We start from the raw sequence: 16,863 nt of genomic DNA, 5'->3' as shown, positions 1-16,863 counted from the left end.
TGGTTACAGCATTGAAGCACAAGATTTACACGAGTGTGCTGACAACATTCAAGCAGTGGTAGATGCCTCAAGGCCATAGGACGTGTCACAGTTGTGGTCCTTACTGTAGATCGAGAAGAAAAGGCAATGCACAAAGCAGTGCGAGGTTGCTTTAGAAAAAGGTAAGGAAATGGTGATGTCAGATACTATACTCACATATTTTGATCCACATCATCCAGTGAAGCTTGCCTTATGGTATTGGTGCCCAGTCATGTCACATGCTATGAGTGATGGAAGAGAACACCCCACAGCCTTTGCATCGCATTCCCTTACTGCTGCAGAGAAAAATTATGTACAGATTGATAGAGAGGCCTGAAGTCTAGTTTGTAGTGTAAAATGTTTAGATCAGTAGTTGTACAGGAGAGAATTTATCCTCATTTCTGTTTATCTCCACTAGTGTTCATTTTCAATCCAGAGAAAGGTGCTCCACTAACAGAAGCAGCATGAATACAGAGATGGGCTCTGTTTCTTGGAGGACACAATTACCAGATCAAATTCAAGAGAACGACTAATAATGGAAATGCTGATACACTGACCCAATTACTTTTTGAAAAGGAAATGCTGTAGAGTTTACAAGAGCTGACACTCCTCCTGATATACTCTTCCAATCGAAAATCAAAAGACTCCATATTATGGCACAGACGACTGAAAAGTAAACCAGAGAAGATCTCACATTATCTGAGCTCTAAATCGCAACCCAAAATGGCTAAAATATGCAGCAGATATTCCAGATCCTCCATTTTTACCAGCTACATGCTCCTTAATCATGCTACATCTAGGCATGGTGAAAATGAAAGCATTAGCTTGAAGCTTTGTCTGGTGGCCTGGGATATATCAGCAGATTAAACAGCTTCCTATGCACTGTTCGGAATGGCAATACGTCTAGAAGATGCCTAGAGCAGTGCCTCTCTGGGAGTGGCCTGCATTGCCCTAGCAGAAGATTTATATAGATTATGCTGGACCATTCATGGGCACAAATTTCTTAGTAGTTAGTGGATGCATCTAGAAATTGGCGTGAAGTGTTTTCATTAGCCACCACTGTGACCTCACACTCAGTTGATGTGTTGAGAAGCCTCTTTACAAGGACAGGTGTTCCAGAAGACCTGACAATGGACCACAGTCTGTTGTGGAGAAGTTTTAGTTATTCCTGAAAATGAATGGAATAAAACTTATTACGTCTGCAAAATATCAACCTGATTCAAATGGGTTGTTAAAAAGGTGAGTCCAGAGTCTAAAGAATGCACTGTGAGCAATGTCAGCAGAACCTACAACACCGATACTAATCAGAAGTTTGCTAATTTCCTCCTCGCATAGTATAATGCAGCATACTCCACAACCAACAACTCAGCTGTTCCTCAGTTGTCCCTTATGCTCATACTTAGATCTCCTCAAACCTAATCTCACCAGGTCAAACACTGAGACAAGTTGAGCACTCTTTAACAAGGAGGTTCAGTGTTTCACTTCTGGGTAAGCATTCCTGGTGAGGGATTGCAGAGATGGTCAAAACTGGAAAGATTAAGGACAGAACTGGACCACTTTCCTACACAGTGGAGATTGAGTCTGATGTCATTTGGAGATGACATATTGATCAGCTGAGGAGAACAGAGTCAATTGTTGGATAAGAAAGGTGACCAGAGCTGTAAGAACCACTTCCTGCAGTCCCAATATCATCTCGCACAACCACGACGGAGAAGGCCCAAGATGTGAGATTTGTTTCACAGCCACAAATCTCACCTGCCAAGCAGAGTGGCCACCCACCCCCTGTCAGGAAAGACTTTATCCCACAAGAAGTCCTCCACAGTGATTAAATCTTTAGGCCCGAATGAGAAAATTTAATCAACATACATCAAAGTTGCTGGTGAACGCAGCAGGCCAAGCAGCATCTCTAGGAAGATGCTGCTTGGCCTGCTGTGTTCACCAGCAACTTTGATGTATGTTGCTTGAATTTCCAGCATCTGCAGAATTCCTGTTGTTTGAGAAAATTTAATGTTTACTTTGTGCTCTGTGTGTGTGTGTGTGTGTGTGTGTGTATTTACATATATAGATATATAGACAATAGGTGCAGGAGTAGGCCATTCAGCCCTTTGAGCCAGCACCACCATTCACTGTGATCATGGCTGATCATCCACAATCAGTATCCAGTTCCTGCCTTATCCCCATAACCTTTGATTCTGCTATCTTTAAGAGCTCTATCCATCTCTTTCTTGAAAGCATCCACAGACTTGGCCTCCACAGCCTTCTGGGGCAGAGCATTCCATATATCCACCACTCTCTGGGTGAAAAAGTTTTTCCTCAACTCCGTTCAAAATGGCCTACCCCTAATTCTTAAACTGTGGCCTCTGGTTCTGGACTCACCCATCAGTGGGAACATGCTTCCTGCCTCCAGCGTGTCCAATCCCTTAATAACCTTATATGTTTCAATAAGATCCCCTCTCAGCCTTCCAAATTCCAGAGTATACAAGCCCAGTCGCTCCAATCTTTCGACATATGACAGTCCCGCCATCCCGGGAATTAACCTTGTGAACCTACGCTGCACTCCCTCAATAGCAAGAAAATCCTTCCTCAAATTTGGAGACCAAAACTGCACACAGTACTCCAGGTCTGGTCTCACCTGTACAGCTGCAGAAGGACCTCTGCTCTTATACTCAATTCCCTTGTTATGAAGGCCAGCATGCCATTAGCTTTCTTCACTGCCTGCTGTACTTGCATGCTTGCTTTCAGTGACTGATGTGTGTGTGTATATATATATATATATGTTGAGATGCATTCTGTATTGAGTTGGAGTTTATAGCAAAGCAGGGAGGAGTGTTGTGTATTTAATATTTGAGTAATACTGTAAATATATTGTTGGATTAAGTATTCTTTGTTGTTTACACAATTGATTAATATTTAACAGGTTATATGTAAAAGTACCTGAATGGCATACGTTGTTATGGCACCACGTCATATGTTCAATCCTCAGTAAAGTTAAAGTGAAGTGTACACATTATCCTGGGCTCCTTTGTTTTTCTTTTGATTAATTCTGTAATTTCCAAAACATAACAGTGACAACTATGGCAACTTGGCACTGATTTGAGACACCATTCTGCCATAATTCACCAAAATACAGCACAGCTGTGTAAATAAACTCAAGCAAGCAATTTAAATGCTTACTAAATCCTTAATGATCCTCCAGATACACACTTCAGGCTTTAACCTTTTGACCAATATGAGATATTAGATTAAGGATAAGGACTCCATTTTAGAAACCCCCAAGTGTCAAATGAGCTGTCGAAAGTTGTCCCCCATAACTCAATAGTATCAAAAACATATATATTAGCCTTCAATCATTGATTGCCTACAATCATTAAATATAATCTAGAATATTATGAAAGTAATTAACTATAAGCACTTTATATATTCATAAAATAATTAATAATTTACAATAGGCAAGAAAAGGCATCTCAGCTTGACAGGAAATTTTAATTTACTAGACCATGAAATTATTAATAAATAAATTTAGTTGTATGTGCAACCATGCTTTAGAGACTCAGTTTTGCATAGTAAGTATTATGTCATCACATCCTTGTTTTCCATGGTGATACTTTGCTCGTAATATTATCGATAATAGTAAATAAGAACAAGCAATGTGAGCTAAAGGCACATGAAATATTTCAGCAATTCCATGCTGAACATTCCGTAATAAAGGACAAAATCTGGGACAACAAACAATTTGTGGAGAGAATTGGGCAGTCAACCTTTCACATTGCGATTCTTCACAAGCATTCCAGATTAATGGTCTCAGCCCAAATTGTGGATGGTTCTTGTACCTCCACAGGCGTTGCTTGACCCAGTGGGTTCCTCCAGAAGAATGTTTCTTGCTCTAGATTCTACCTTCTCCGTTCTCTTGCATCTCTGTACTGAGGTTCCCACAGGATTCAGAAGAACATAACCTGCAGGCTACTTTTCAGTATTCCACAATTGTAGTTTAGCATTCAAATATGTATGGAACCTATAATCACTAGAAATTCTGCAGATGCTGGAAATCCGAAGCAACACACATAAAATGCTGGAGGAATTCAGCAGATCACACAGCATCTATGGAAATGAACAAGCAGTCAATATTTCGGGTTGAGATCCTTCTTCAGGACGAGAAGGGAAGCGGGGAGATGTCAGGATAAAAAAGGTGGGGGGAAGGGTAGGAAGAGTGGCTCGAAGGTGATAGGTGAAGCCAGGTGGGTGAGAAAGCTAAAGGGCTGGAGAAGTTGTTACCTGATAGTAGAGGAGAGTGGACCATGGAAGTAGGGGAGAAGGAGGGGCACCAGGGGGAGGTGATAGGCAGGTGAGGAGAGGGGATAAGAGGCCAGAGTGGGCCATAGAAGAAGAGGGAAGTGGGAAGAAAAAAAAAATCGATATTCATGTCATCAGGTTCAAAGCTACCTAGACAAAATATGAGGTGTTGCTCCTTCACCCTGAACATGGCTTCATCATGGCAAAAGAAGAGGCCACGCACCCACGTACTGGAACTGGAATGAGGACAGGAAATAAAGCAGTTGGCCACCGGCAAATTCCATTTTTGGCAGATGGAGCAGAAATTCTTGTCAAAATGTTGCCCCAATTAACAAGGTGGTGTCACCAGTGTAGAGGAGGCTGCATCAGGAGCATCCGATATAATAGAAGACACCAACAGGTTCACAGGTGAAGTGTTACTGCACCTGGAGGGACTGTTTGGGCCCCTGATTGGAGCTAAGGGAAGGAGGTGAATGGGCAGGTGAGGCATTTCTGTCAATGTGCCAGGAGGGAGATTCATGGGAGTGATGAATAGACAAGCGAATCATGGAGGGAACAATCCCTGCATAAAGCGGAGAATGGGGAGAAGTTAAAAATATGTTTGGTTGTAGTATTCCTTAAAGATGGCAGAAACTGCAGAGAATATGACACAACTGTCAAAGGCTAAATCAAAGGCAGTGTATTTTAGTGGCATTCAATGCCACCTTAAATAAAATATCAAGTATAAAATTTAGGTGTACATATTGAATAGGGCCATTTGCTTGTGTACGCATTTTCTCCATCAGTCAGGAGATCAAAGTTTTATCTGAATTTGGACAAACCAGCTTGTATAATAATTTTTTTTAAAAATCTGCACTGTAAGTGAAACCCAATACCATAATCCTCCTATTTTCAAGATCTTTATGTTGAGAATCACAAACAAGAGAAAATATGCAAATACTGGAAACCCAAGTAATACACACAAAATGCTGGAGGAACTCAGCATGCCAGGCAGTATCTATGGAAAAGAATACAGTTGATATTTTGAGCTTTGTCCCTTCGGGAGGACTGGACAAGTAAAAGATGAGGTGTCAGAGTTAGAGGGTGGGGGGGGGGAAGAGAGATACATCAGTTAATAGGTGAAACTGTGGGTGAATGATGAAGTAAAGAACTAGGAAGTTGAATGAGCTTCTGCAAGGACCGGGATGCATTGCAATTTGCCTATCGCCACAATAGGTCAACGGCAGACAGAATCTCAATGGCTCTTCACACGGCTCTAGACCACCTGGACAACATAAACACCAATGTCAGGATGCTGTTCATTGACTATAGCTCAGCAGTTAATATCATCATTCCCACAATCCTGATTGAGAAGTTGCAGAACCTGGGCCTCTGTACCTCCATTTGCAATTGGATCCTCGACTTCCTAACCTGAAGTCCATAATCTGTGGATTGCTGACAACATATCCTTCTCGCTGACGATCAACACTGATGCACCTCAAGGGTGTGTGCTTAGCCTACTGCTCTACTCTCTATATACACATGACTGTGTGGCTAGGCATAGCTTAAATATCATCTATAAATTTGCCGACAATACAACCATTGTTGGTAGAATCTCAGGTGGTGACAAGAGGGCGTACAGGAGTGAGATATGCCAACTATTGGAGTGGTGCCGCAGCAACAACCTGGCACTCAACATCAGTAAGATGAAAGAGCTGATTGTGGACTTCAGGAAGGGTAAGACAAAGGAACACATACCAATCCTCATAGAGGGATTAGAAGTGGAGAGAGTGAGCAGTTTCAGGTTCCAGGGTGTCAAGATCTCTGAGGATCTAACCTGGTCCCAAAATGTTGATGTAGTTATAAAGAAGGCAAGACAGTGGCTATACTTCATTTGGAGTTTGAAGAGATTTAGCATATCAAGAAATACACTCAAAAACTTCTATAGATATACTGTGGAGAGCATTCTGACAGGCTGCATCACTGTCTGGTATGGGGGGTGGGGTGGCTACTTCACAGGACCGAAAGAAGCCTCAGAGGGTCGTAAATTTATTCGGCTTCATCTTGGGCACTAGCCTACAAAGTACCCAGGACATCTTCAGGGAGCAGTGTCTCAGAAAGTCAGTGTCCATTACCCAGCACCCAGGGCATGCCCTTTTCTCACTGTTATCATCAGGTAGGAGGTACAGAAGCCTGAAGGCACACACTCAGTGATTCAGGAACAGCTTCTTCCCCTCTGCCATCCGATTCCTAAATGGGCATTGAATCCTTGCTCACTACCTCACTTTTTTAAAATATATAGTATTTCTTTTTTGCACATTTTTAAATCTATTCAATATACAAATACTATAATTGATTTACTTATTATTACTATTATTTATTTACTTATTTATTCATGTATTTCCCTTCTATATTATGTATTGCATTGAACTGATGCTGCTAAGTTAACAAATTTCACGTCACGTGCCAGTGATAATAAACCTGATTCTGATTCTGAAAGAGATACAAGGCTGGAGAAGAGGGAATCTAATAGGAGAGAGGACAGGTGGCCATGGAACAAGGAAAAAGGGGGAGGAACACCAAAGGGAAGCAGTGGGCGGGCAAGGAGATAAGGTGAGAGTGCAAAAAGGGGATGAGGAGTAGCTAAGGATGCGGGGGGGGGTGCGGCGGTGGGGAGCATCACCAGAAGTTCGAGAAGTCAATGTTCATGCCACCAGGTTGGGGGCTAGCCAGATGGAATTTAAGGTGTTGTTCCTCCAACCTGAGTGTGGCTACAATGCAATAGTGGAGGAGGCCATGGATGGACATGTCAGGATGGGAATGGGAAGTGGAATTAAAATGTGTGTCCACTGGGAGATCCCACCTTTTCTGGCATATGGAACGTAGGTGCTCAGTGAAATAGTCTTCCTATCTATGTGGGGTCTCACCAATAGACAAGAGATCACATTGGGAGCACTGGGTATCCTCTCTCTTTTTCAATCTTCCATGGCTTTTTATCCTCTCCTGCTGGATTCCCCCTTCTCCAGCCCTGTATCTCTTTCACCAATCAATTTCCCAACTCTTTACTTCACCCTTTCCCCCTCCCCGTTTCACCTATCACGTTGTGTTTCTCCCTCCCCTCCCCCATCCTCTAACTCTGAGTCCTCATCTTTTTTTCTCCAGTCTCGCTGAAGGGTCTCGGCCCGAAACATCGACTGTACTCTTTTCCATTGTTGGTACCTGGCCTGCTAAGTTCCTCCAGCATTTTGTGTGTATTGCTTTTATGTAGATACCTTCTTTGGTAAAGTAGAATTTTTGAATCTTGTTTAAATTTCTACTAACATTATATCATATATTTGATGGAATTTAAGCAGATTTTTTTTCTACGACAACTAACGACTGTGTTATTTTATTCTCTCATCCTCTAGCTTTCTGGCTGCATTCCTCGTAGAAAAGGTGCAGAGTTGTGATAATATTTGCCCATTTTTTGGGCATATTATAAGAAAATGCAAATGAAGAAAATATATCCTCTGAGTTCCTTTGTATCATTTGCACCACAGAAACAGCAGAAAATAGAGCAACATGCATGAATGCATTGAATGACAAACAATTCGTTAATTACCAGATACCAGTTTGGCTTAAAAAGTGAACGAATTCTCACTTTGATTTTCTCTGCTTCATTGTGAAGGGAGCAGTTGGAGAAGGCAGCAGCTCATAAATCTTGTTCTAAATCAGCAATTCAATTAGTCAAATCAATACCAGCCATGAGTAATTTAAATTACTCACAAGCTTAAACCTGACTCCAATATGTAGAGTACTAAAAGCTCCTTGCAATTAACTATTACTGTTGCCCTAATTAAGACATGCATAACAAAGATTCCGATAAATATAAAACCATATTGCTATTCATCTTAAAACCTGATCTACTAAAAAATATTTCTATTAAGATGTTCATTGCAATATTTTAAATAAAATAATTTATTTGTTGGTTCACTTACTGACTTAGAAACATTAATCTAATCTGAAATGGTCTCAATCTCTTGACAAAATTCTGGATTTACATTAAGGCTTAGTTCAAAGACAAATAACACTCCAAAATTTGCTCCGTGCAACATTAAACCAGAAGAAAAATCTGACAGTGAAGGTCCATTGCAGATATTCCTTTTGGTGTCTCCAGCCTTCCTCCTTCACTGCAACTTAAGCATGTTTGATTTTTTTTTCTTTTTCTAGTTCTGATCAAAGGTCATTGAACTGAAATCTTAACTCTATTTTTGTATCCACCAATGCTCCCTGATCTGTTGAGCAATTCTAGTATTTTGTGCTAAAACTTTTATTTTGTATGGAGCTGCTTAATTAGATCTGCAATTCCTTTGAGATGATCAAAAACTGATACATTCAGAGCAGGTACTAATCTTAATGCATCACATTTAGAGTTCCTCCAAGGCCTTCGTTAATCATATTTCAGAAAGAGGCTTTCTGATTTCTTTGATAAAACTGCCCTCCATTGAATAGATGTATCTCCATCAAAATATCAGATAATGACTGAATTGCTCCAAGGCATAAAGAGGTATTCTCAAAATTTTCATCCATGTTGGGTTACCTCACACACAATAAGCTTAAGTGGCACGGGAAATCTCTGGATAACTGACCTACAATTCTATTGGCCTGTCAGGCATTTTGTCACCTCTGAGCTTTTGGAAAATCTACTCTACTAAGAAAACAGCAGAAAGAAATTTGTTCTGATCTGAGAATATAAATCAATAAATCTGTTAGGGAAAACAACTTACGATATTGTTACTGTAGCCCTGTGAGAGCTGAAAACTTGCTTAAGTTGCAAATATTGTACTTATTCTGAATTACTAAAAATGTCTAAGATATAATTGCAGTTGTGGTTTCAGATTTATTTTAATATCTCATGCTTTGATTCCTCCCATTTTAAAATTTTAGTTATCTCACAAAATCTTCGAGGAATTTAAAAAGTCAACAGAAGAGATTTGGAAAATTATTGAAAACTTGTTGAAGGCAACATTGTGTTGCAGCAGGTAGTACTGTCATGTCACAGCTTCAGCATCTTGATATCTTGGTTGGTGACTGTATGGAGTTTACACATTCTCCCCATGAACACTTTGGTGTTTCTTGGGCATAATTTAGTTTCCTCCCATATCATAAAGGCATGCTGATGGACCAACTAGCCTCATACTATCCTTATGAAAAATGGTAAGAAATATATTTGAGTTAAGCCATCACTTTTACCTTGCATATTGATTTTATTTTCCTTTAACCTTCTGCCTTCTCTGCCACATACTGGGTTTATTCTTAGTTAAGCAACATCTTTTAAAATTTAATTGATGTTTGTAAATCCAGTAACATGCAAACCTGTTTATTGGAATGACATTGGTTGATCTTTAAAGGGTTCAATGTATGTTAAGAAAGTAGTGTTCATTTTTTGTATAGATCATCAAAGATGCATTTGTGAACTGTGATATTCAGCCTGACAGTTCACTGTGTCACAAGTTTTATCTCCACTCTGTCCATTAACAAGTTCACATATCTCAGTTGAGAGACTACTATTAACACTCTGATGAAAGGACTTCTGTCCTCCACAAATGCTACCTGACTTGATGGATATTGCTGACATTTCTCAATCCTACTTCAAATTTCCATCTTCTACATCATCCTGCTTTTGTGATGTTGAATACATTTTAACATTTCTAGCATCAGAAATGGAAAGAGCAGGCGATATTGTTTTCTCTCCTGGTGTTTGTTAAGTGGTTTATTCTGCAATGGTTGTGTGTGTGTTAACATCCCAACGCTCATTATCAAAGCTAACTAATGAAAATGATCCATTTTGCAAAGTATTAGAAGTCACTTAGTACTTACAGAACTGTGAAACCAGCATACCTTTGGGCCATTATATAGGATGAGGCAGGAGTTTTATTAACCCATTTAAATTGTTATTGCACTAAGCTGAACTGAGATTCTCACTGTAAAATAGGACATAGAATTACTGAACTATTTAAGCAAAGTGAGCCTTAGTGTCCAGCACAGTCTCAAGCAAAATTACACCCAGATCAAATTTCTGGAGTTAAGCAAAAGTTGTTGGAAACTCTCAGCAGGTCAGGCAGTTGATCAGAACACTCTCATCTGTTTGTCTCTCCAAGGATGCTGCCTGGCCTTGCTGAACATTTCCAGCATTTTCTCTTTCAATGTCACTGTAAAAGAGAATAAATTGTCAAAATGTAGATTTTCAAATGCATACAGGGATGTTTTAATGTGCAATAACATTTAATACTGGCCCCCCATATATGGCTCACAAAGCTGTTCATTGGATTCTTTCATTAAAAAAAACACTGAAGCTTATTCTATTGCATTTGCACATACAGTTGCTAAATTACTACCCCATTGATGAGAAAATTGCTCTGAAAGTGATTTTACCCTAAAGACTTAGTTAATATAATATTCATTCTATTTCAGGAAAGGAGGAGAAATGTGTTGCAAGAAATTTAGAAAACATTTGACGATAATGAGATTTTTAGGTCAGTGTGCATAATAAAGAAAAATGTATTCTGGATTGCTTTACAAGACAGTGACATATTTCAAGGAAAAGATGAAGGTGATAAAATTGCTCTCATTTGTTCTTGTGATTTGTGGTTCTCTCCTCACTGCTTGCTATCTCATAACAGTCTTCAAGCTATGTGTTGTCTTACATATTAAAATGTGCCTACCTACATGTTCATTGAAATGTAATCGAACTGTACATTCACTCTGCATAGTTGCAAAGATGTTGGATGCATGTAACCCCACTAGTGATCTGCAAATGAAATAGGGGGTTATCCTTAAAACTAGTTAATCACTCTCCATTAATTTGTGAGCTATTTTGTTATAAGTAAACTTCCATAAAATTCTCCTAGCCTTCCTTGTCACACTGAGTCCATTATACATTATTTCATGCATCCACTCAAGCTCTTAGTAAGTTTTCTTGAAATCTCACCTCACTTAGCCCATCACTGACCATGGTAAGCTGAATACTCTATTTGTCTTTTCAACAATAACCAATGCTTTTGTTGCAAAAGCTAAAGAACATAACCAACCTGGCAAACAAGTTGACAGAATGCTGGAGCGGAGGAAGGTGGAAAAAACAATGCCGTTCACGGAGGGTGTTTCAGTATATGGTCTAGAGCAGGGGCTCTCAAACCCTTTTTATGATAGACCAATATCATTAAGCAAGGGGTCCATGGAGCCCATGTTAGGAACCTCTGGTCTAGAAGGATGTGTCAATGTTGTCAAACAGGGGCCCTAGATCCAACCTGTACAACCCTATTCACTACCCAATATAGCAACATTTTGGCCACTTCACACAATGGATTTTGTTTTTTTTGTTCTGTTTGTGTTCTCTCTTTTACAGTGCCTGGAAAAAGTATCCACAACTATTTCAACATTTTATTGTCTCACTTTCTAAATTTAAAATATATTGAAATAAGTTTTTTGAGATATCTACAAAACAGTGTGCATCATGTTCAAAGTTCAAAGAGCATTCATTATCAAAGTATGTATACATAATACAACCTTGAGATTCGTCTCCTTACAGGCAGCCACAAAACAAAGAAACCTCAAAAGAACCCATTAGAATTAAAGAACGTCAAACACCCAATGCACAGTGACAAAAAAAAACATATCAAGCAAACAACAAAAATAAGCAAATAGTTTCAGAACTGAAGTTTTACGAAAAACACGAAGCTAGGCATCACTACAGCTGGAGCAGGCCGCAGCCTCAGATCATTACAAAGCCAAGAAAACTTTGTGAAACCACAGTCATAAAGCCAAGCATCACTACAGCTGGAACAGGCCATATCCTCAGTTCAGTGTGGAGCTGAGTGAACGTCACAGAGAAACGAGCAGGACTGAGCAGACCCAGGCAGAACCCGCCCTCGTCTCACCTCTGGTCCTGACACCCCGATCTTTTCAATCAGGCCCAGTGCTTAAATCATCGAACCATCGGGCCACTCCTTGCTTTCAGACCACTCTGAGGCCCGAACCCTACTGCCATGATACAGCCCGTACCTGACCTTTTCAATTCCACCCGGTCCTTAAATTGATCAGACATTTGGACTCTCCTTGCTATTTGGGACACCATGACTCTGCTTTGACCCTGCCTCTGCCTTCACTTGCCTCAGCCATGCCTTCCCTGCAACTCTATCTCTGCCACCACTTGGCTCCATTTTCTGCACCGTTTCTCACCTGAGCCTAATCCTCTGCCACCTTCGCTGCCTGTCTCTCCATTGTTAGCAGTGATCATTATAAATGAAGTGTTATTAATAAGGTATTTAGCAGTCTTCTTTGTTATGTTTTTTTTTCCTGCCTACATGTAGTCACAGTGCATCACCAGTGCTATCTTAAACTGTAAGTCAAATCAAAAGACAAATTCCAAAGCCTGTCTACAATTTACTAAAAATTAAGAACCAAAATTGTGAGGCTGATAAAGAGTTCATCTCCTTTGTAATTACAATGCCAACTTTCTTCAGGTGTAATACTCTATATTACCTTACCAACTCAGCCAATTTGTTGATGTAGCAAATTGGAGGATCACCTGAATAAATACGCCTTCTCTCTGTAAGGTCCAGCAGTACGGTGGATTTTCAACAGATGAAAGTAAAATGAAGACAGAAGAACATTTAAGGCAAGTCAGGGAAATGATAACAGAGAAACACAAATCTAGGGAAGGATACAAGTCCATTTCAAAAGCACTGAAAATACCCCAAGCTCAGTGCAGTCCAGCATGGAGGATTGGAAAGAATATGAAACCTGCCTAGGTCAGGTGGCTCCTCTAAACTTAGTTGCCAGAGAAGAATGGCACTGCTAAGAGAGGCTACTGTGTCACCAACGGCCACTCTGAGTGAACTGTGGAAGTCAGTGGCTGCAACTGGAAGTGGCTCCACAACCTTTTAGGCCTTGCACTAAAAGGGTATTTACGGAAGAAGCCCTGACTTAAAAAAAAACATTTCCTTGCCCATCAAGTTTTTGCAAACGTCACATCTTGTGGTCCAATGAGACTGAAGTGGAACTTTTTGGCTTCAACACCCAGTAGTATGTGTGGTGTAAATCTAACACTGTGCATCAGCCAGGTAACACTATCCATACTGTAATGTATGGTGGAGGTAGCATCATGGGGATGCTTTTCAGCAGCAGGGATTGGAAATCTGGTCAGGATTGATGGAAAGATGAATGCTGCTAAATACAGAGAGACTCTGGATAAAAAATTGCTCGTCTTTGCTAAAAAGCATAAACTGGGTAGGAAGTTAGTCTTTCAGCAGGGCAACGACACAAAGCACACTGCCAGAGCAACCATGGAATGGCTGCAAATGAAGAAAATTGGTGTCCTTGAGTGGCCCAGTCAGAGTCCCAACTTAACCTGATTGAACATCTCTGGTAAGACCTCAAGATTGCTGTCACTGCCACTCTCCAACTAATCTGGCACAACCTGAGTAATTTCACAAGGAGGAATGGGCAGATCTTTTTACATTGTGGAAAGCTAATAGAGACTTATGCAAAAAGACAACCGGCTGGAATAACTGCAAGTGGTGGTAAAACTACGTACTGCACAAAGGCAATTGAATACTTTTGAACTGCTGACATTTCAGTTTATGGAACTTTAGATTTTCATGCTTTACAATTTTTCCTGGCTTTTTGGGCTCTACTGTGGAAAAAAAAAGGAGTATGGGATATACAAATAGAAATTCCTGATTAAGTTGATCAAAATCCCAGGATGTAATACTCACTTACATGAACAAAGGTTGGGTGCTGAATACTTCACAAGGATCTGTATAATTTTGCAGAGTGAATGTTAAATTGGATAATCCAGTGGCACAAAATAGCCACTGCAAGTAAGCAGCCCATGTAGCCAGAGAGAAGTTCTGCACAGAAACAGGCTCATTGGCCCATGTAGTGCATGCTGAAGCTTTTTAAACTGCCTGCTCCCATTGTCCTTCACCAGGACCATAGCCCTCCATATCTCTACTATCCATGAACCTAGTCACAGGCTTCCAGTCAGGGAGGCAACCATCTACTACCACTCTCTGGCTTCTCCCACAAAGCCAATGTCTAATCCAATGTAATAGCTCATCTTGAATGCTGAGCAACTGAACGTTCTTGACCAGCCTCCCATGTGGGACCTTGCCAAGTGCCTTGCAAAGGTCCATATACACAACATCCACTGTCTTGACTACATCAACTTTCCTGGTAACTTCCTCAAAAAACTCTATAATATAACTCTGTTGGTTATATTTAATGACCTACCGTGCGCAAAGCCATGCTGACTATCCTTAATTAGTCCATATCTATCCAAATACTTATATATCCTGTCCCATAGAATACCTTGCAATAACATTCCCACAACTGATGTCAGACTCACCAGCCTATAATTTCCTGGTTTATGTTTAGAGCTTTTTTAGAACAACAGAACAATATTGGCTATCCTCCAATCCTCTGGTACCTATCCTGTCCTTAAGGATGATATAAATATCTCTGCTAGGGTTCCAGCAATTTCTGCACTTGCCTCCTGTAGGATCTAAGGGAACACCTTGTCAGGCCCTGGGGATTTATCCACCCTAATTTGCTTCGGGGTAGCAAACATCTCCTCCTCTGTAATTTGTACAGGGTCCATGAAGTTGATGCCACTTTGCCTCACTTCTATAGACTCTATGTCTTATCTCTGGAGTAAATACAGATGCAAAAAAAAATTAAGAAATGCCCCCATCTGTTTTGGCTCCACACATGGATTACCATTCTGATCTTTCACAGGACCAGTTTTGGTCCTTGCAATCTTTTTGCTCTTAACTTATCTTTAGAATCCCTTAGAATTCTCCTTTAGGGGAACCTCATGCCTTCTTTTAGGCCCCCTGATTTTTTTCTTGTGTTCTCTTGCATTCTTATACTCCATAAGCACCTCATCTGTTCCTAACTGCCTAGGTCCCCTACACTTGTTATCTTTATCTTTTATTCTGACAGGCACATTCAAACTTTGTACTCTCAATATTCCACTTACCAAGTACGGCTTTGCCAGAAAATAGCCTGTCTCAATCCACATTTGCCAGATCATTTCTGATACCATCAAAATTGGCTATTTTCAATTTAGAAAATCAATTTGTGGACCAGACCTATCATTTTGCATATTTACTTTGAAACTCATGGCAATTTGGTCACTGGATGCAAAGGGATCCCCTGCACAAACTTCTGTCACCTGCCCCGTCTGATTCCCAATAGCAGATCCAGTATCACATACTCTCTCATCGGGACCTCTATGTACAGATAAAGGAAACTTCCTAAACACATTTGACAAACTATATCCCATCTTGTCCTTTTACTGTATGGTAGTCTCAGTCAATGTGTGGAAAGTTAAAAATACCTACCATAACAACCTTACATTTCTTACAACAGTCTGTGAACTCTTTACAAATTTGTTCCTCTAGATCTGTAGGGCTGCTGGGTGGTCTGTAATATAATCCAATACCTTTCATATTTCTCAGTTCCACACATATATTTTCCAGTCTGCACAGGTCTCATGCATTTGTTAGGCACATTTAATCGTGACCTTCACACCAATATTGGTTGAACTGAAATCTTTAACATTCTGGAATAGAAAATGAGAGATTTTTTAGCTTTTGAAAGAGAAGAATTGTAACTTCTTGCTTAGTTGCCCTTTGAATTTTGGACACTTGTTATTGGAGTAAATGATACCTGATTGTACATCTGTAATCGCAGTACAATTCGGATGGACTTCTTAATAAGAAACAGAATTAATAGCTTTCTAGAAACTAAATACATTGTTAGCTAATATTCCTATTAATCTGAAGGGAGCACTTTCTCAGTGAAGTTTGATTTAAATCTTTTCATTGCAGAAAATTAGTTATCTGTGCTCTAAGTAGCATTAGGATTAGCTTGTTGTCAATATGCTTCAGTTGCTTTAAGGCTTCATTATTAAAAGGCATAGGTATTCAAATTTAGCAGCAAAGAAGTTGTAATCTTTCTGCCACAATGCAGAATTTCTCCATTCTCAGAAATATTCCTATTACCTACTTAATAAAGGAGTATGATATTTCAATATACTTATCTGCATTCACTGCTTTGTGAATGTAGATCTACCTAGGAATCACTTTCCCCTCGCTTCTTGACATTTTTTTCATTTTGTCTCTTCTGCAGATTTCAGTTTCAGCAAGCTGGATCTGCTTGTTTTTCTCTGATGCTGAGGTCCTAGGGGAAATGCAGATGCATTTTCATCTCCTCTGTTTGACAGAACCTTTAGTGTGATTTTAAGCTGTTTTAAAAATATGCGTCCAAAGGTGACCTCAGATGATGTTATTATGTCTTGTGCACGCTCAGTGGTTCTGAACGTTAGCTTGTGCTATTGATGGAGTGACAACAAGAGAAAGTAAAAGGGTAACAACCCAAACCAACCAAGACAGGGTTCATAAAGGCACTGGAAAAGTTACTGTCTGCATTATTAGAAACAGACATGCATTAGGCACTCTTATGGGAAGTTAAATGTCACAGTTAGATGACAAATGATATACCTTTGTCTGGAAAATATGCTACTCCCTTACT

Source organism: Mobula hypostoma, chromosome 2, assembly GCF_963921235.1.
Source record: "Mobula hypostoma chromosome 2, sMobHyp1.1, whole genome shotgun sequence".
In the NCBI taxonomy this organism is placed as follows: Eukaryota; Metazoa; Chordata; class Chondrichthyes; order Myliobatiformes; family Myliobatidae; genus Mobula; species Mobula hypostoma.
This window is presented reverse-complemented; position numbering follows the sequence as displayed.